The sequence below is a fragment of the Poecile atricapillus genome, chromosome 3 (assembly GCF_030490865.1).
Source record: "Poecile atricapillus isolate bPoeAtr1 chromosome 3, bPoeAtr1.hap1, whole genome shotgun sequence".
Taxonomy (NCBI): Eukaryota; Metazoa; Chordata; class Aves; order Passeriformes; family Paridae; genus Poecile; species Poecile atricapillus.
In genome coordinates this window covers 20,776,261-20,797,543 of record NC_081251.1, presented here as the reverse complement: position 1 = coordinate 20,797,543, position 21,283 = coordinate 20,776,261, and the positions used below count along the sequence as shown (strand labels likewise).

The 21,283-nt window shown below is 35.8% G+C and overlaps 1 protein-coding gene across 1 annotated transcript in view; it reads right to left on the bottom strand.

Moving 5' to 3' along the window:
• Window positions 1-21,283, bottom strand: part of DLGAP2 (DLG associated protein 2) — a 370,745-nt gene that overhangs the window by 280,261 nt on the left and 69,201 nt on the right. The window lies entirely within an intron of this gene.

Here is a 21,283-nt window from a genome sequence, read left to right as displayed (position 1 = left end):
ACTTTATATGGAAAAAGGCCCACTGCCTCAAAGCTCTGACAGTTTTGGCTCTCTCACAGCTCTCAGTTCTCAATGAAAGCTTAATAGAAAGTACACTTTTCCACAAGGAAGATGATGTCTTTTACAAACTACAGAATAGAACCATTGGCAAGTACAACATAAAGGATTCACTTGAGTATGTACTGTACCTCCTACAGATTTGATTTACTCAGCCTTGTGATCCTCCATTCATGTAGCTACTCCTAGAAAGGAAAGAGGTGCACTAATATCGATGATACAAAAAGTCCAGGCAAAGGAAGCATAGCAAGTGTGTCAGCAGTAAACCAGCTGTGAAGCACTGAAGCTGGAGTCCAAGCTGGGATAACTAATAACACACTACCTTTAAATACAGATGCCTGTAACTGTGCCAGCAATCTGTGAAGTTGCACAGCTAGAACTGTGCTTTACTGCTTTAGATGCAGCTTTCTGATATGAATTTTCATTTGCAGTATTTGGCCTTTATTCTCACACTTTTCATTTAGAGACAAGTCAAGCTGAAACCATTTGAAGTGTACCCAGTAAAAGCCACCATGGCTAGCATTAATCTCCAAGCATATACTTTTTTAAAAAAATCAGTTTTCTAAAGAATATTACTATGATCAAAGGGTTCAGGTTCCTCATCAGCTTTAAATGGTATAGATTACCAAAAATCTTAAGTGAATTGTGTTATTATGATGCTTATTTGACAACTCTTCTTACTGTGGAACAGTGTAAAATGTCCTGCAAATACAAAGCACTATCTAAGAATGCTACACCTGTGCAATTTTATACTCTTGGAAGTTGTCAATTTAACATACTGGTAAGGATAACAGAAAGTAGAGGAGAAAAATATCCTTTTAGGGACAAATTCTCCTGATCTCAGTAAGGAAAATTTCCTGTCGGATTAATGCTATAGAAAACAGAAGATTTGGTCCACTGTTTTAAAGATTATTATTTGAAAAAAGGAATATAAAGTAATTTCCTAGTACTAGGTTTTGAGATCTTCAAAGCAGATATAGCTATACTTACTCTGTAAAGGAAGATGGGCAGAAAAGTCCCCCTGCCCAAACATAAAGAAAGCAAACTATTTGACTAAAGAAAGATTCTCTATGAAGTCTAAATAGAATATTTGAATAAATTAATATTAAAAACATTCAAACTGTATAATACTATGAACTTCTAACTGACATATTAGTAGAAAAAAAAAAATTAGGCTAGAGTAAGAGTTTTCTGACTTTACTGATAAGAAACTTCTCATTTTAGTTTAAAACTTTGAAGAGTCTTTTCCAAAAATATTAATATATTTTTTAATTTATATTTATTCTTCTACAGTAGCTGTGCAATTTGGGAATGAAACTGATGAAAATTAACTTCTACACATTTCTGGGATTTTCTCCAGAAACTGAACAGGTATTAAAAAGTTTTATACTGGGGATGAACATTAATTTAGTCTGCCTCTAATTGTACAGAGTCATTTAGAATAAGGAACACAGCAGCATTCAATTTTGTTGACAGATTCTTCACAGCTCTTGGTGCTACTGGTGAACAACGGGAGCAGTGGGGGCAGCTACAACATCCCCAACCATATGATAAAACTCTGCTCTTTTCCATGAAAAACCAGCATTCTATACAGACACAGGATCATAAAGAGGCAGAAAGCTTCTGTGACTAATTTTTCTCTTTTTTTTTTTTTTTTAGCTTTTATACTTTTTTTTTTAAAAAAGACTTAATATTGCTTCAACAGGTGACAGAAAATATGGCAGTTTTCAATCAGTGTTTGTGGTTCTGGTGGCTGTTCTGCTAGCTGGGAATATGATCTGAATTGATAGATTTGCAAAATGGATGACAAGCAGTTTTCCTGAGTTGACAGTGGTCGTACAAAGCAATTGGTCTGCTAAAGCAGAAAGTTAAATTACAAGAAGATCTGTGGATATTTCTTCCCACTTTTATGTGAAATCTGTCTAGACTGCCTCATGCCAATCTACCCACCATAGGGCAAAGTGCCCTCTTTTCTCTGAATTTATAAGTTTTTAATACAACAGACACCATAAAGCTTCAAGATTTTGACTCTGTCTCCAAAATCTTATAAAGAGAACATATTCTCTTTGTTCATCACAAATTCCCTAAGCATTGGCATCAGTGATGTACATCACATATAAAGACTGGTGGGTGTATGGTCCTACAGAAGATACTGGTGCACAGTTTAGCAAACTCCTTAATGGAAAAGTTTATGTATTTCTGTATAATTCAAGAGAAATTACTGAGAAATGCAAAGCTGTCAAGCAGATGTACAGATATTGGTTGCTACCATAAGAAAACTATATGTAATACCATACAGTTTTTACAAAGCCCCTTTAGCAGATTAATATGTCAAAGTAATGTATAACATAATTTAAAACAATTGCACAACCTTGAAGCATACCAAGCAAGAAAAAAAATAAATCATATTGTACTACTATTTTTGATGGCTATTGAATTCTCCAATTCTTCAGCAAAAATCTTTGATGCAGAATTGTAGGTTCAAAAATAATACAGTCCTTGACATCAACAAGTGCCTTTAGAAATTACAGGTGGTACTTTCTGGGGTTTTTGTTTTGTTTTGTTTTTGGCATATACCAAGCACCCACAACTGTATTATCTGGGTTCTTTCTAGTCCCATTTACAGGTAGAAGAAAATTATAGAGTCTAAGTCCAGTTTCACACGGATCATAGCACTTAGTATCAAACTCAGGAGCTTGTATTCAAAAGCACCAGCACCTTGATAATCAAGTTCCTGATTCTCACAAGGGCCCTTGTTCAAATCAGCTTCATTTACTGATCTGAATCCTGCAAATAACCAATGGCAAATCCATGTTTTGGCACCGAGCTGTAGCTACGGGCTGAAATCTTCTGGAGAATCATGTTTAGAGTGCTAACACAAAGGTATCAAATAAATGTGTTAAGGGTGGTCGCGTCTTCTAGACAAAATGGACAGTGCTGTGTGCTAAGTGCTGTGTGCTACTGATTATGTTATGTGCCTTCAGTGTGTGGCTTTTTCTCATAGGGACAACGTAAAAACTAATAGACACAATGTGAACAGGAGTCCCAAGAAAACTTTGAAGGCAAGAGAGGATAATAAACAGTTTCATATTGATACGCTTTCTGCTTCAAGTCTTCTAAAGTGCATATTTAAAATTTTTGAAACTGCATCCACACAATATGCTGCAGTTTACACTGTAACTTAAAATGCTACACAAGTCCATGTCAATATATTTGCTAGTCTTGCTAGCAAAAAATATTCTGTGTATCTAATACTGTTAATTGTGCTTACCACACCATTTTCTGCCATTATGTTTCCATAATATAAATAAATTCTGAAAAAAATAGATTTCTAATGGTATCTGGTTTTAAATATGTTCTCTAGCTCTGAAGGTGTTAGCATGAAAATTCAATTCCATTAAAATGAATGGAAAAGTGTGAATACTGATCTAACAGCATTTGAAGATATTTTTAACTTTTTCTTACTTCTAGAATTGGCAGTGTAATCTTAAATGCTTTTCTAGTTTCTAATGCAATGATATGCTCTTCATCACTTCTGCAGCAAAGAAAAGAATTCCAGAGGTAGAATTTCCTTTACTGCTTGTTATGAGGACATTCATACAATGGCATTTACAGTCACCACTCAGGCAAAACTCAAAATAATTGATTACATCTTCAATGCATTAAAATTTCCACTTTAGTTTGGTTTATATTCCTCCCTAGACTCAACACCTATTCAATGACACTTTTGAGCTTTTATTACTATTTGTGTCAATTATGTAGACTTTTTAAATGTTCTTCAAGAACTTGGTGGAAGTCACAGCTGGAACAAGATGAAAAAAGTAATTGTCATTCCTGGAAATAGAGGTACAAAGACACAAAATCGCCAGGAATGAAGAACCAAAAGAAAAGCCGAATAACCAAAGTTTAGAGATAAACAATGCAAGCTGAGTGAAGAGCTTGTTTTATTGTATACTTTCTATAAAAAATAAGGGAACAATTGCAGAATTCTGAACAGGGAATGTGTAAACTGCTTTTTAAGCTGTTTATTTATGTCACTTATGAACTGACTCAAAACAACCATGATCACTGTAAAGAATAGGATTTTAAATGAAAGACTTTCCTATGTTAAAAGCTATGAAGCTGGTTGTAGACTAAAGATTTTTGGCCCATCTAGGTCTAAAGTATAGTTATTGGAAGAGTTAAATGCACTCATCCAGTTCATGAACAGCTACAGGTATTGCTAGCAATGCAAAGAGCGAGTAATAAATGGAAATATCCGTACAAATGTTTTCACTATATTTGGTTTACAGTCTCCCTGAAGCTTTTGATGAACTCATGTCTTCCTCAAAAAAACAAATAATGAAATTCTGGTAAAAATCCTAAGTTCTAATAACACAAATATTTTTTTTTTTCTCTTTACTTACTAAGCAAAACAATATTTTGAAACTTAATATCTAAATTAATGGTGGCAAAAAAAGCATAGATGAACCAAACAAATTTTCTGAATTAAAATATGGAAGAAGGCTATTTCACCACTTCAATTTTTAGATATTTCAAAATGATGTTTTATTAGTCTGCAGAAATAAATGTTTTTCATGGCTTTAATGCATTATAATTATTGTTCCTATGCAGCAAGGTGCTGGAGGATCATTCTGTTTCCAAAACTAATGTAGTTGGTAGGCAAAATGACTCTGCGTGAGTATGTATGTAATGATCATAGCAATGCAGAAAGGAGCTCCATAAAGGTATTAGGGAAAGAATATTTTAAAATGAGTGCTTAAAGTTTCCTTAATAAATTATTCTGAATTCCAAATTTAAATGTATGGTATGCTCATAGACCAAAACTGGAATCTCCCTTTTTGAAAATTTTTAGGCATTGGAAAATCCATACCCAGAAGAAAGCAAATCTGTGCAGTGTGAATTTCCCTAGTTGCTGGTCAAACACGCAAGTATTTGGAGTCCTTCCTCTAGGTAGAACAATGAAAGTTCCAGCTATGTGATGCCTGTCATGGGGTTAGTTTACCTTTAAGGAAGTTAAAGTTGCTGGGGGCTCCTGGGAGTCTTTTCTCCTGACCAATTATCGGTCATTGCTGAGAATTGACAGCAGTTTTAGCCATTGAAAAGTAAAATCAACTTGTGAACCCCACCTTAAAGTGTACACCCAGAAGTCTGTGGTGTTCTTTGTTTCCTGACTGTGAAAGGTGGCGGAGCTCCGGCTGGCTTTCGGTTCTCTGCCCAGGCCATGCGGCCGGGCGGGGGCCGGGCCGGGCCCGCCGCGTCTCTCGTCTCCCGGCCGGGAGATGAGGCTTGCCCTGAGCCAGGTCGGGCTGGGCCGGGCCCGGCCCGATCTCTGGCTCGGCTGCAGGGTTTTGCTGTAACTACATTTACTAGAAAACTGCAGAGTGAAAAAGGAGAGGAGCTCTGAGCCTGCTGCAAGCAGAGACGGAGACCACGCTCTCCACAAGCAGCTATGAGGAACTTTTCATCGCAACCAGCTCCAGCTCCTGTTCAGCAGAGATCACCGAACCATCTACAAAAGCTTGGGCAAGATTTTAACTCTTTCTTATCCAGATGAGACTTGCGGATTAATCTTTTCATCCAAAGAGAAAAGGAGAGTGATCAACATGAAAAGAGACTTTATAAACTACTAGTGGCAAGAAAGAAAAGAAACTTCAAGAAAGGTAGAGAATTAAGAAGATGCTTTAATTAAGCTGAAATATCTTTCTGTTAAAACTATGGGGATGGACAATGAAGTCCTGAAAAGAACTCCTTTAATTCATGATAGAGTATGAGGAGGAATAGAGTGTTCAAAGTGTAAATTTGAGTAAAAAGTAGAGTAATTGTGGTATAGTGAAGTGCTGGGAGATTTGAAGCCTTGAGAGGCAATGAGAAAACTGTTTTCTAGTGAAGCGCACAGAGACAGATAAAAAATACCTTTTTGCCTTTGACTAACTTATCCTTAAAAATGCTATCCTCAAACTCATGGCCCATAACACATTTCAGAATGATGTGGAATGGGAGGGGTAGGCTTTGATAACGGCAGCTCTGAGCAGCTGATATCAGAGAAACAAGAAACTATAACAAAAATAGTTTTTTTGTGAGAAACTCCATAAATTAACAGAAAGGAACTTCTGTTTCTTTACAGAAACTGATGGAAAGACTATAAAGAGAATTAAGATTATTTAAACCATCAAAATTATAAAGTTTTTGTCTCTGTTGTCATGTGAACAAAAGAATAGTAAGCAGTGAGAAATGAAAAGGTTTTTTCTAAAGGTTTATTCTGGTGTTCTTATTCTTGTAGTTTGTCAATAAACTTTCTTTACTCCTTTTAAGTTTTATGCCTGGTTTGCTCTTATTTTAATCCATATCTCACAGCAAGAGATAAATAATTTTTTTTTCCCCTTTTTGTTAATTACTGGTTCAAAACCACGACATGCCTTAACTTTAGTAAAACCAAACACTATAAAGCAGCAAGGAACAAGCTTTCACAAGAGAAAGATATGGATAAGTTTCCTCCTGTTTCAAAGAACTATAATTTGACCACTAATTCTAAAGGTGCTCCTGGAAAAAAAATCCATGGAGGAGAAGAAAATCAACATGGACACAGGGATTTGCCTTTCATTGTTTCAGTGCAGGACAAAGGAAGGGTAGTTGGGAAAGTGGTCTGTGTGTTGTATATAATCTGAATAGAAGTCTTGAGCAAAGAGCCCTGTCAGTCTGGCTTCCTCCAGGGGCACGACATTCATTTACACAGAAGATAACTCCTGAGACTGCATAATGTGCTAACATGAATAATTTTTTTCCCTGCCAGTGGAAGATTTTACTGTACTATTATTATCAACTAATCTTCTTTATTCATTTTACAGGTTGTAAAGACAAGCAAAAAAGTGGATTTTTACAGTAAATGAAATATTTCACAGAAAAGTATTTTGACAATGCTTAACATATATATTTCTTTACGTAAGCCAAACTTGTAAGAAACTTAATTATGTCATCACCAATGTAACAGCCAAGGTGCCTACACAGCATGGATCGTTAAAAGAAAAAAAAATATCTCTAAAGACTGTACAAATCTATGAAGCTGTTTCTCCATATATTCTTGAAAAAAAAAATGGATCCAGTTTCAAAAGTTTTCCACTGTCTGAGGGATACATGATATGGGTCTGAAAGCATACAGCTGACTCAAACAGAATTCATGCTGGTATATGCTCAAATTTTTTAAATGTTGAGTAAGACTGCATGAAATACACTTTTAAGCATCAGATGAAGAATTGTTTTATCTTTCACTTATTTCTGCAGTTTCTCTCAAACAAAGAGGTCAACTCAATGCAAGAAAAATAATCATCTGAGAAAAATTCCTCAGGTGGCATGCGACTTCTTAGAACCTGATAGATTTCTACAGGAATTTTTTATCTCCTAAAATAATCAATACTTAGAATCACAGAATTATTAAGTTGGAAAAGACCTTTAAGATCATTAAGTCCAACTATAAACCTGACACTGCAAGTCCACCACTAAACCATGGAGCCTAAGTCACTAACTGTGATCCCCGAGTGCCACTTCTAGACCTCTTTTAAATACTTTCAGGGACGTTGACTTAACCACTTTCCTAGGCAGCCTTTTCCAATACTGGACAACCCTTTCAACAAAGAAATTTTTCCTAAAATCTAAACTTTCCATGGTGCAAATTAAGGCCATTTCTTCTTGTTCTATTGCTTGTTATTTAAAGATACTGATGCTTACCTTCTTTAACAAAGAAAAAACCAAGCAGTCACATTGCATTATTTTATAGGTCCTTTCAGCTGGTATCAATGTCGTTGCTTTAGTGTCAAAATAAGCCTGCAATTCTAAATTAAAAAGTAAAGAGGATATGTGGCTAATTTAGGTTTGTCTTAATTGTGCTTCCTACATAATCTAAGTACACCTTGTTTCTGTGAAGAAGACTAACTGTACTTCAGCAGACCAGAATTCCCATTGATTTAAGTGGGAAGGGAAAAAACATCTATACTTTGCTAAAGCTGCACTCTGTTTACCAGTAATGATTTTGTTCTCAATTTAGGAGACAGAATGTCTATTTGTCTACTGAGAAAATTCTACAAGACAATATCCACTTTTCACCAAAATATTAATTAGGCTTCTATTGTCTAACTGAAGTCCCACAACATAATCAATGAATTATTTCCCAACTCTTCATTGTATGCTTCGAGCATGTAATAGCACATTAAGACTTACAGCCCCCTAAAGACTTGCTTACTTTTCTTTGAGATTAAACTCTCCCATATCATGAAAGATCCAGTTGCCATGGGGGAACAGGACATTTCTTCCATATTTAGAAAAATCCCAAATTCTATCTCTTTTTTTTTGATTGTTCAGATTGTTTGGGAGAGGCTCTTCATTTTAATACTGTGCCTACTGACAAAATAAGTATTTTTTCATAGCCTACTTCTTTCCTCCAAGATGAACATGAATGCAAAAGTCTGGTTCCATTTCCAAGCTGCACAAGATATCACTACCACTAACTCCTTTTCACTCTGCATTACAGTGCCTGTATTGCTGCAAACTGCCTTCACAGAGGTGTATGAAAGAGAATCCCTATCATTACTGTGGCTTTAAGCTTCTTTTCACTTTCCATTTTGTATTATTTTTTTCTTATGCTCTACAATTTACTATTGTATACTTTTTAGTCTGGTAACAGCCTTGATGATACACAATAAATAGACTCTAATATAGAAATATATATATATATATATATATATATATATTTCTATCGATTGTTTTAATTCCAAAATGTGTCCTTAAGTTGAAAATCTACAGAAAAATGCAATTCAATTATGAAAATGCAATTCTTCATGTGGCATAAAAACATGACTATACCTAACATAGCCCCCCCATTTCAGAAAAAAAACTTAAAAAACTAAGTTCTCCAAACCTCCAAGACCTTGAGGTGTGACATTTACAGCAACACAAAGTTTTGTTTCTTTAGAATTCTTTTCTAGTTATGTAGCATTTATTTTTTGGTTATTAACATTGGAAATTTTCTTCTGAATTTTAGACTCCTCTCTCACACTCTCTGAAATTTTCTATTTTCATTCTGTGCTTCTGTTGTTTAAGTACATAAGTGTGCTTTGCTTCCTAATGCTTTCCAATTAGCAAAGCATTTACTGAGCTTTCACAGTCAGTGCTCTGTGATGGCAGAAACAGCTTCTGAAAATTTAAAAAGTTGAGACTAGCACTATTCAAATAACACAGGAGAAAGGGTAAAATATTTAATCACCATCTAGCTTAACATTTTTAATACATATTGAAAACAATTTTGTTGCAACTGGCAAAAGACAACTAAATTAAGCTTAATTTCATTAAAGCCAGCCACTATGTCTGTATGATAGGAATGTCTTGCATAACTAAATTGATAGAACTCTTTGGAGATAATGCTGTTGTGATAGATAAGAGAGTGACATGGATGCTATGCATTTTTCAAGAGCCATTTGATAAGGCTACACATGAAAGATAATTGTTTTTTGTCAGGAAACCTTACACAGAATAGAACATATTTTAGAGAGCTGGAAAATGCATTGTTCCATGAAAACACAAATATTTTTGTCTTGATAACTCTAAACCATAAGACAAACCTAAGTCTGTTAGTAGCACAGACACCACACTGGACTTGAGAAAACACAAAAGCATCAACCCATGCAATTTAGTACAGCGAAATTCTGCTATGTTGAAAAATATGGGTGTATATACTTATATCCTAAAATTTTAGTTAAAAAATGCATCCTTTCTGGACCATTACTGTGAATAGAAAGTAATCAATCTTTTCTACTTTATGCCAGCGCTTCAACGAAAAATAGCGTATACAGAAGTATATTAACTGTGAAGTTGTGTCTCCATTGTTTTTTAAATTGGAAATAAGAGGTGAATTGTCTGCTGATAATTTTCATTTGCTTTTTTTGTTTGCTTTCCCCCTTTTGGAGAAGTTGAGTTAAGACAATTAGGTGGCCCTACCTAGAACTGAGATGTATTTGATTTTAGAATAATATCTATAGTAAATCAGAGAATTTTTCAAATTACTCTGAGTAAACTGTATAAAGCATTATGAAAACATAACCAGGGTGACAATTCCTGCAGTGCAGTGAGAGAGATTAGATGCTTTGCATGTTCTCTGAACTATGAATTATGATATTCAGAGTGGTTCTATCTCCTTTGAAATCAAGTACTCCCAATATCTGAAGATCTAGCACCAGTTAGCTCATATATTCATATTCTCAGCATATGCTTCCTGTAAAGCTGATGAATCTATCATTCTTTCAGAGCAATTATATGCAAATATGCAGGGTCAGTTCTGTTTTCAGAAATTGTCATCAACGTTTGGTAATTATTAGATTGCTGTTTAGGAATGATAAGTAATAAAATGTCATTTATTCATAAACATTAGAAAACCTAAACATACCCTTTCTGCTTTTGATGAATATTGAAAAGTTAATAGTTATTCTTCACTTAAATTCATATAACTAGTTTGTATATCTAACCTCTGAAATTGTTTCATAATAAGCACTCAATAATGACATACTCCACTGATTTACTGTCTAGAATATCCATTGACTGACTGAACCCATGATGATGAAGCAATTGTATTCCCAGCAGCATCTATGCTTATACAGCATATGCGGTAACACATCTTTGATTTGATTTTATTTAAAACCTTATTCTGAATTCTTTTGCCTACTTTCCATATGGCTATATTTTTACAAGAAATCTGGAAGCATTAAATCTAAGTGCTTCATTTATCTACTGATCCCATTTATCAGCCTTTGACTACATGCTAACAATCTCTCTTGGATACACTTGGTTTATGTCTGTCTTAGACATCATCCTTGTTTGGGGTTGTTTTAAATAATATTTTACAAATATATTATTTTAAAGCTATGCCCTGGTTATGCTGTAGTCAAATGCTGATAAGGTTGGAATGACACATGACAAATCTCCAGATTAAAAGTCATTTACTAACCATTATGTTCCAGGGAATCTTCTACTTCCCTTTTTGCACCAATATAGTATAAAAATTCCAAGGAGTACACCAGCAAGGACATTTAAACAGCGGGGAGAGCATAAAAAGAATGAATGCTTCATCTTATGCTTATAAGTATATTTCATACAGTTCTGATAGCTGTGACAGCTTTTATTCTTTAAAGTTGCTGCCATATAACTGTTTTTGAAGAATTTGAAGCATCTGCTTTTTAGCAAAATATGCTAAAAAGCACTGGAAAACCTTCTCCATGTTCAAGCTTCCCACTCTTATAGATAACTCCTATTTTTTTCCATGGCTAGAATGAGCTCTTTTATTTGTTTGTTTCCATGGATCTTTTTACCTGAAAACATCTATTTATAAAGGAACCAATAGAAAATGTCCATCTGAAGAAAATGCTTTACAGTTTAGGAAAACAATGAAAGCTACTGAGGGTGTGGAGAAGCAAAACTTTTTCTATTACAGACTTCAAACATACTGCGTAACAGCTTAAAAAGCCCTGTCTGGTGGTGGCATCCATAACTAAAACATTATATAAAGATACTCCTCAAAAAAACCACGAGACAATACGGTCTTGTTTGTTATTTTATTGTCTTAACTACTCACCTCACCTACTTTGGTAAAGTTCAGAAGTTTCAGTAAGATGCAAGTTACCCCAATATGAACAGGAAAAATTATAGTCTAGATAAACGAATCTTGTTATGATACGGCAGACCTTGCCATCCTGCCCTTGCATTTTCAACATGAAGCTTAGCATTTGCTTAGACCCAAGAACAACATTTAAACTCCAGGCCTTCTACTAATTTAATTACTAATTATTTTAATTGTAATCCCAGCTGGAGTCAGTGCTTCCATATTGGCATGCAATAGCTTATAGAACATACCCATCATAAACTGTTGCTCAGTGATTCCATATGACAGACTTAAAACAAATGTGTTCTCATACAAAAATATTATATTCAAAGTTATATTTTACTAGATGTATTCACAGAATTAATTTCTGATAATTTGATCCAATGCAATCATTTTAGGTGCCTGGCTTTATAAAACAGCTTAAAATTCATTTTGCTGCCTTTCCTGATTTCAATCAGGAAACAAGATTTTCAGAATGTTTATGAATGAGTCAGAATACATCTGACATTAATACATGTACACCTGCAAAGATAAACACACAAAAATATCAAAAACTTCCTGGTGATCTCATTTATATTATCCAAGTAATTAATCAGTCAGACAAGACATACATGAAAAGAACTTCTATTATAATCACTTGCAGTAGCACAGTGACAGAAAAATTACATTAAGGAAAACAGGATGAACACAGCTATCATAACTTGTGCAGTGAAGTGAAAAAGATAAATCCAACATAAAAACATACTCAGGTCCCTAAAAATTAAACCAAAACAATACTTGCAGTGAAAGAGAGTACATCAACTTTAAATCTTAAACTATTCTAGTTTCCAGAGATATCTGTCTTATGTCTTACGTATTTTTGCCACTCTAAATTGCTGTCAGAGCGAAACACTCATTTTCCTTATACCTGAGATCAGGAGAGGACTAACATTTTTTAACGTTTTTTCTTTTTTTTTCTAATTAACTCACACCTTACCTCTCCATTCAGAAAGTTTTGTGGAGTGCCAGGAGTATTTTGATTATTGCAGTCATCAAGAATATTCATCTCTTAGAGAGTTTCAGTTCTTTACACCTAACTTAGAATATTTCCATAAAATGGAAGCTGAAAATATTCCCTCTCTGCAGCCATTGGAGAGAGACAGAGGTAAATCTCTCTCAGAGACAGTAAAAGTAGCTATTACTTCTGTCACCTTAAGCAAAACTCTGAAAGTTACCTGCAATAAATACTGGCTAATCTCTGTCTTCACCCCATTGTGTAAATAGGATTATAATAAATTCTTATTCAAATAATAATAATAAAAAATTATCTGTTGAATAAAATAGTTTGCAGACAGTAATCAAACACATTCATACGGTTTCATACTCACAGATCCCTGAATTATGATATAATGTCTGAAAGCCATCCAGATATGTGAAGTAATATTCAGCACTACTCTGATGAAAACATTGGCAACCTCTAAAATGCTCACAGAAATAAAAGAAATCACTCTGGATATTTAACCTTTAAACTATATATAGCCCTGTAGAATGACATGAGCCTGTGAATTACAGTAACAAAATCTGTTGGCTGTTTTTCATAATAGATGGTAAAGATTATTGTCATGATAATAGCTGTGATTCTGGACAGATTTCCACAGCAAAATGTATTACAAGTGGGCACCAGAGGACAGTCAAAGTCTTCACTCATTTATAGACATTAAAATTATCATATGGATATTAAAATTATGTAGTGTGGCTGCCTTAACGCTTTTCTCTAGTTATCACCCTGGATCATGATGGGGATAACTTCCTGGGTCATGAGCCACACCTGAAGGTTTTTGCCCTAGATATTCACAGATATACATACATCCATATGCACTTCCAGGAGAGAATGAGCATGCCACCCCCTTGCAGCAAAATGTATTACTGATAAAAGAATGGTGATGTAGTCAATTTCTAACAAAGCTGCTGTGACTATCTCAGTTCTAAATTATTCTAAAAAACAGGAGAACACTGCTGAAGTAAAAAATTACATAGTCCTTAATTTCTTGTTAATCAGAATTGTTAGTTGGTTCAGAATGGCATTGAATGTGTTCTAGACCCACTGAACCTGTCCAGAGAGCACTTTGATGGGGAAGAATTCAATCTCTCTTTTCAAAGGCACAGGGAGGTAAGCAAAGTATCAAGTTCAGACTCTTCCTCCTACCTAATTTCTACTAATTCCAGTCTGGTGTTGGTTTTTTTGAAAGAGTATTGATCCAGATTATAGAGTAACAACAAAAATGGTAATATTATTTCTTAGCTGCTCCTCTCTTTTTTTTCTAAACAATGCAGTGTTCTGCAGTTTACAAATTAATAACTCCCTCTGTTATACTCTTCTCAGAATATCAACTGACAGTATAGGAGGCAATGGGCACAAATTGCCTATAGAATAGAGAAAATTCAATAGAGAAAATTCCACTCAAAATTTAGAAAAAAACTTTTTTCACTGTGAAACGGATAAAACATTGGATTAATTCCCCAGAGAGTTTCTGCAGTCCCCATTCTTGGTGATAAAACTCAACTGACATGGACAGTGTCTGGGGCAACCAGCTTTCAGCTGGTGAGCTCTGACTGGAAAATCTCCAGGGATGTCTTCCAAACTCAGCTATTTCTGTTATTCTATGAAATAATTCCACCTTAAGGCATCTGTGAAACACACACTTTCAGCATAGAAGCTCAAACCATGACTGCATTCCCAGAAGAAAACTGAGCAGCTCGGAGCTCAAAGACACCTTTGACACTGGAGGTCAGTACAGTATTTCTTGCCTGATAATCTTAGACTTTACTCTAGGCCAAAGCTGGTGTTACCATTGCATTCCCAGGGCAAATGTTGGCATGAAAAAAATCCCATTTAGGCAATCTCTTTAAATAAATACAGTAATAATATAGCAATCTGATATTGAGTGCCTATTTTCTTTTTAAGATGGTTATTAACTGAAGATTCAGTTTTCCTCTTCTCTTGGCTGATTCTCTTGGCTTACTGAATGTCATCTGGAGTGAGGTAAATGGCCAGTTTTTCAAACAGCCCACTTTGGTACATAGAGTTCAGAGGCCAATTTATCATCTGAAAGGTGTTTCAGTACTGATTTATTATTCAATTTATAGAATGCTAAACTAATAGTGTATAAGATGTTTTTCCATCAGAATATTTTTTCTGATGCCGCACTACACAGTTTACCTCTGCAGATCCATTCTGTGGTTTTGTCTAGACTACCTGAGAATTATTAGACACAGTGAAAGAAAAGGAAACGATCAAAAAGTCAACTCCTTCCTAATTCCAGGCAACCAATACTGCCCCACTGATTCTAACCAAGAGCAGATTCCTTCAGAATACTTGATCACTAGTGCTGTAGGGGAAATAAGACGCAGAGCTTCTTACACATCCATCCCTCCCTTGCCCATTAGTTCGGTTAGTTCATTAGTTAGTTCATTAGTTCAGTTTACAGTGCCAATCACTTTCCTGACCATGTAGAGGTCATGAGAGCACCAGATGTGAGGAAAATTCCTTTTCTTAAATCTTGAATGGCCATAAAAGTCACGATATATGTTTGTCATTAATAATTTAATATTGATAAGTAAGTTAGGCTGTCCAAAACACATAAAATAACCATATTTTTCCTAAAATCTGGAAGTCATTGGCTATCTAAATGCATAAACACTCTTAGACACATCAGCTCTTATTTAAAACATTTATCATTTCATTTGCTGAGAAATTTAGCAAAAGTTGTCTCAAATTTTGTGCTAAAACAGCTTCTGCCTTGACTTCAGCAACAATTATTCTGTAAAAATAAAATTATTAATAAAATTATTATAAAATTAATTAATAAAGTTAAGAGGTAATAAACAGTTTTAACTATTTCTTGCTTCCCCTTCTACTTTAAATTACTTCAAGGATAAATTCCTATAACCAGGAAGCACAGAAGAGCCAACAGCGGAACCCAAAAGGCCCAAGTATTGCTGGACAGGAAACTACCTGTGGCATTCCTTTAGAATAATGCACAAGAAGACATCTGAATGTGGAAGAATTAGAATAAAAATCTAGTGAGGACAGGACAATTCTAATATACTTTGCTATACAGCAATATTTAAGTAGTATATCTGGAAATGGAAATTAATATATTACAGGAACCTGATTTTATTTACATGTATGTGTGGCACTTAGGGACATGGTTTAGAGGTAGACCTGGCTGTGTTATGTCAACCGTTAGCCTCAATGAACTTGAATAATTTCTAACCTAAATCATTCTGATTCTCTTTTTGTCTGTGTTCATAGCAATGAAAAGAGGATGAAGTTCACATTGGAACTTTGTGCATTTCTAACAGTTGCTGTGACTACATGCAGAGTGTCCTTGATGAAAAAGGTACTACTGGGGAAAGATGAAGGGCCACCTCAGGAGAGGGATGCATTCTCTAGAGGGATATAAATAATTGTGGAAGATAGAGTTGTTTTTTCAATTTGTGTGGTGTTTTGCATAGAGCACCTCAGATGTAGGAGCATAGTGAAAAACAACACCTTTCTTTCTCCAATCTATTTAGCATTTAAACATTACTGCTTTAGGTAAAGTGTCATCTACTGTTCCTTCTGCATGGCAGACATGAGGAACAACTATTGGGGCTGTCCTGTGCCAGCTTAGATAACTTCCTAAGAGAAAAAGGGTTTGTTTTGCCTTCAGTTCTTTTCCCAACTCTCATGCATAATTATCTGTTTTCTAGACCTAGGGACAATGGAGGGATACACACTGTGCAGAAAGAGCAAAAATTAGTCATCTAGAGACGCTTAATGCAAGGGACACTGCTGGGGCACAACTTGAGAGAAGGGAAAAGGACAGCATTTGGCCAAAACAGGTATTGTACAATGATAAAGCCTTTAGTATGTCCAGTTACCAACAGAACTGTTGGCAAAACTCGAGTCCTTAAACTGCTGACACCATTTTGTTCCCTTTCCATTTGATCCAGCTGCAGATGGGTGAATACTGCATTGAATGAGTTGTTGAGGTATTACCAAGCATTTTTGCATTTAAGTCAGAGAGGTATTGCCTGCCTCAAAAGGACAATCCGAGACTATAGCAAAGCTCATGGTAGCAGGATAGAAGACTGACTTTGTTGTTTATCACCCCATCTTGCTATTAGCTGGCTGGATTCAACCTGTTTGCACACTTGAATAAATCCTCAAATAAGCAGTGTCAAAGGCAGCTTTTCTTCCTGAAGTGCTGCAATGCTTTATTAATGCTAGCCTGAATTTCTTCATGACACTCTATGTATTGCATCTGTTGTGAAGTGAAGCTGATAGAACACACCTGGTAAATGATGTACTAATGCCAACACATCAATTCCTATGGATAGTTGCTTGTTTCTAAGTAAATGGCTAATTTTTACATATGGTATTTCTAGCAATCTGGATTGTTTCCCTATTTTCCTCTGCTGCATTAGCAGTGAGCAAAGGCATCTGACTTTGAGAAAATGTCCAAACTCTGTTTTCCCTATTTCTATGTAGAATCTATTTTAAACATTTATTTTCCTTCTAGCCTCATACCAAGCTAAACTGTATCAGCTTAAAAGGGTTCCTTTACTGTTCAAAGCATCCACATATGAGAAAGAACAAGAACACGTGCCAGGTACTGGGAAGAATATAATTGTGATTAACTCCTTGGCTGGATAATTTTGTCTGGTGATGGAGTTATGATTAAATAGCCATATTAATTATTTATTTAAGAATTCGTTTAAAATATAGGTCATGGTTTCCAAATGTCTGAGGAAAATGCTTTCCCTTAATCCATACAGAATAAAATAAAGACTGCAAGTGTCATCAGCTGTCCAGTCTGTTCTGAAGTGGGACACCTCAAGGCTGAAAATGGCACAGGTGCCTTAGAATGCCTTATTCCCATTTACCCTCATAGGTGTTCAAAGCCCTTTGAATTCTGATATCAGAGTATCTAATGTATTAGCACCCCTGTCACTTTTGGGGGTCTGTAACTGTAGCTGCTGGCCGCCTGCCTGCTGGGCTGTGTTTTCATTCCCCTCATTCTTCAGCTGCCAGCCAGCTCTCCCTGCCTGCTCCTCACAGCTCTTGTTGTTCAGCCATCTCTATCTTCTTGCTTGCCTCAGCACCACCATTACATCCACTAAACAACTGGGGTTTCTTCTTTCCCAAGTTTCCTTTCTTACAAAAGACTACCCTTCTTAATATCTAGCTTCATGCACAATTCAGAACAATTCTGAAAGTGATGTCAAGCTCTTTTCTCTAATAGGCAGAGCAGAGTCTGATCCTAGGAAGTCTGGTGGGAGTTTCTGGTTTAATTCACTGGCTGTAGATTCAGAGCAGAATTAGGCCATTTGATGCTAAATTCTCAGGATGTGTCTGAATAAAAATAGTACAAATAGTGTGGCATTCTAGCTCTTCATCCATAATATATTCATCTTGAAGTGCACAGCTGCCATGCATATATTTATGTAACTGCTATCTGTAGAAATATTTTAGTATTCATTTCAACTCTGAAAAAAAACTTCAGAAAAGTTAAGGAAGGCTAAGTGGCGAGTGCAAGCAAGCGAGATAGTCATTAGACATACGTGTCTTCAGAAGGCAGCAAATCACCGACATTTTCACCCAAATCACTGAAGATACATAACACGGCTGGAAAATGTACAGAGGAACAAGGATGGCCAGATATTTGAAGAAGTGAGGAATCTAAGCAGACCACAACTTTTCAGTTAATAAGCAGACAGCTTAAGGTAGCAATGATAAGCATTCACTTTTCACAGTCAGAACACTTGAGGAAATCCATAAAATAATCAAACACAAGGCTTAAACCAAAGACAGTGTAATTTATAGAACCTATTTCCATAACATTTTTGAAATCAATAGTGCAAACATGTTAAAAAACAAGACTGGATAAAACCATGAACAATTGAGACATCAGAAGATTTTACACACAATATGACCTCCAGCCTGAGAGGACCAGACACAACAGAAGCTGGATATGGATCAGACAGGAAGGTGGCAGCATTCCCTGCAAACCCTTATTCCTATCCCTACAATCTAATCTATTGTTTTTCATTATCAGCTACTGAGAGCTTTTGTCTCTCCCATTTCGGCAGCTGTCTTGCACTTACCCTACACTGTCCCCAAGCTTCACAAATAAAAGTACTGCAAGTAACCTGGTCTATATACGCAGTAGGTGCTGAGGGCTACAGGAACATCTCTGCCTCCCTGCTCTGCCCAGCTGGTACAGCTGTGCAGAACCTCCTCACACCTGCCTTCACTTCTTTTGGATTTCTGCCTCCTTACTTTCTAAACTTAACTGCGCAAAGTGTTTGGTGCAGCAATACAAGCACAGTCATATTAACTGCCAATATTTATATTCCCTTGCATCTCTGGCAGGCTCTTGGCAGTATAGCAACAAACATCCCAGTAACAAACAAGCTTTTAAGTGCACCAAGCTTTACTATTCAGCAGCTGGCATGTGGTCTCTGATCAAAACTTAACGTATACAACCCCAGCATGGGCAGCACACCAAATAGCAATAACAGTAACAGCACTAATAAACAATGTAATACACCGCTCTGACCTCAAGTTAAGAACACAGGTCAACTATCCTCCTAACTATACCACAATCTATTACTTCAGGGGCTCTTTTCCTAAGCTACACTAACACACTACTGAATTGCAGTGAGGTAGGTAAGTAGGAGCACAATGCCCATTAAGTCTCCATAAACAATTAACTTTTGCAGCTGAGCTCTACAATGAAACAACCTGTCTGCTGCCATGGGATGTTGTTTCACTTCATGTAGGTCATTGGTGAGGTAATAGACAATTTTACCCAGCAACAGCAGAAAAGTAGCAAAATCCCAGCACAACACATCCTTTGAAAGGCTTAATAAAAATATAGATAAAGTTTATAGCAGAAGAAATTGAAAACAAAAAAGCAATTACCTCACTTAAATGTATTTCAAATGTTTGTTAAGTATACAGAATTTTACTGCTAAAAATACCCCAACAAAACATACATTCAATGTAAAAAAATGCCTTAAACTTACCTCTTAGTTTACACTGATTTAATATATTTTTTCTTCTACTTTTCAACTTTCCTTGCATCTTGGGAATATAGTGGTTTTCTCCACCCGTTTCCTTCCTCTCACCTCCTCCCCCTCCAATCTGGCCTCCTTTCCTTCCTTGGAGGTTTTTAAGCTTTAATTTGAGAGTGTAAAGCTGAAAAATATTTGATACAATTTTTTTTTTTAATTAGAGAATTGAGCTCCTCACCATGGTTGAAGCATTTCTGGGAACAGCACCAAAAAGCTGGAAGCTACTGCACTGAGTAGCCACAGCATATCTCTTAAAATCATCACTCATTTATTTTTCCCAGACAACTAATGTTTCAGCATTTTACTTACAGACATGACTGCAGTTTAGGAAACTAGAAATGAGTTCCGAGTCTCTTTGTTCAATTTTGGAACGTGAAAACTAGATTCCCAAATTCCAGCGTGGGCCCATCTCCAGCTGGAACAGGAACAAGACTCACCAAGTGGGATTTGACAATGTATGAGCTGAGGCTTAAGTTAGTCACATTTTAAATGAGCTCAGAAGGGTATTGATGATTATATGTTCCAACTGGAGGAGGTAGTTGTCAGTCTGCCTGCAGCGTGCATGTCACCACACCGGGGAAGGGGAAATATTTTAAAGCTTGTGTGGGATTGGGCTTGCTGAATGGAGCACCTGGGAAATTATCATTTGGATATTGTTGGGGAAGAGGGGAAAAATATATAGGTTACATATAATCTTTAGGAATTCTGCAACATGTACTCACAGCGAGGGGTATTGGAGAGACTTGGCATTTCTCTATGCAAGTAGAAGCCTACAGCACTAAATTGTGCTTTACATTCTGTATGTATATTTTTTTTTAATCTTGATTTAGTATGGCTATAGGTTGCTTTCATCTAATAAAGAACATTCTCCTGATAAGATATCAAATTTGTGGTAATGCCAAATAAGCCATATCTTTTTTAAATGCTTACACATTTCAGGTATGTGGATAACAGCAATCTTCCTCTCCATTCCTTTTTTTGTTCATTCATTCATTACATTTCTGTCTTTCTTCTTACGTTACCCCTGCCTGACCAACAGCAAATTGCTCCTACAATCCACTTACTTGTGTGAAACTCATCAATTACATGTCTAATCTTCTACACAATCTGCATATTCGTTCAAAGACAGTAGTTCCTTTTAGACATTATACTGACTACAAACTGGACCTTTCACAACCAGAAAATAAAAAGTTTTAGTGTAATTGAATGTGTATATTTCTGTGTATTTAATTATGTATTAGGCATATAAAAGCAGTTATGAAATAGTTTATCACAGATGCATTAGCTTCTCATTTCTCTCAATCAGAATATGATACATTGATAACTCCTCCTGCTCATGTTTCTAACCTCTAAGTGTTGTTTATTTTCTGTTTCCTGCTGTTTACATCATCTGCTGACTTCATTAACATGCTGTTCACTTGCTTTCCTTAATACTATTAATGAAACTGTTAAATAAGGCTGAAACAGAGGCCAATCATTATA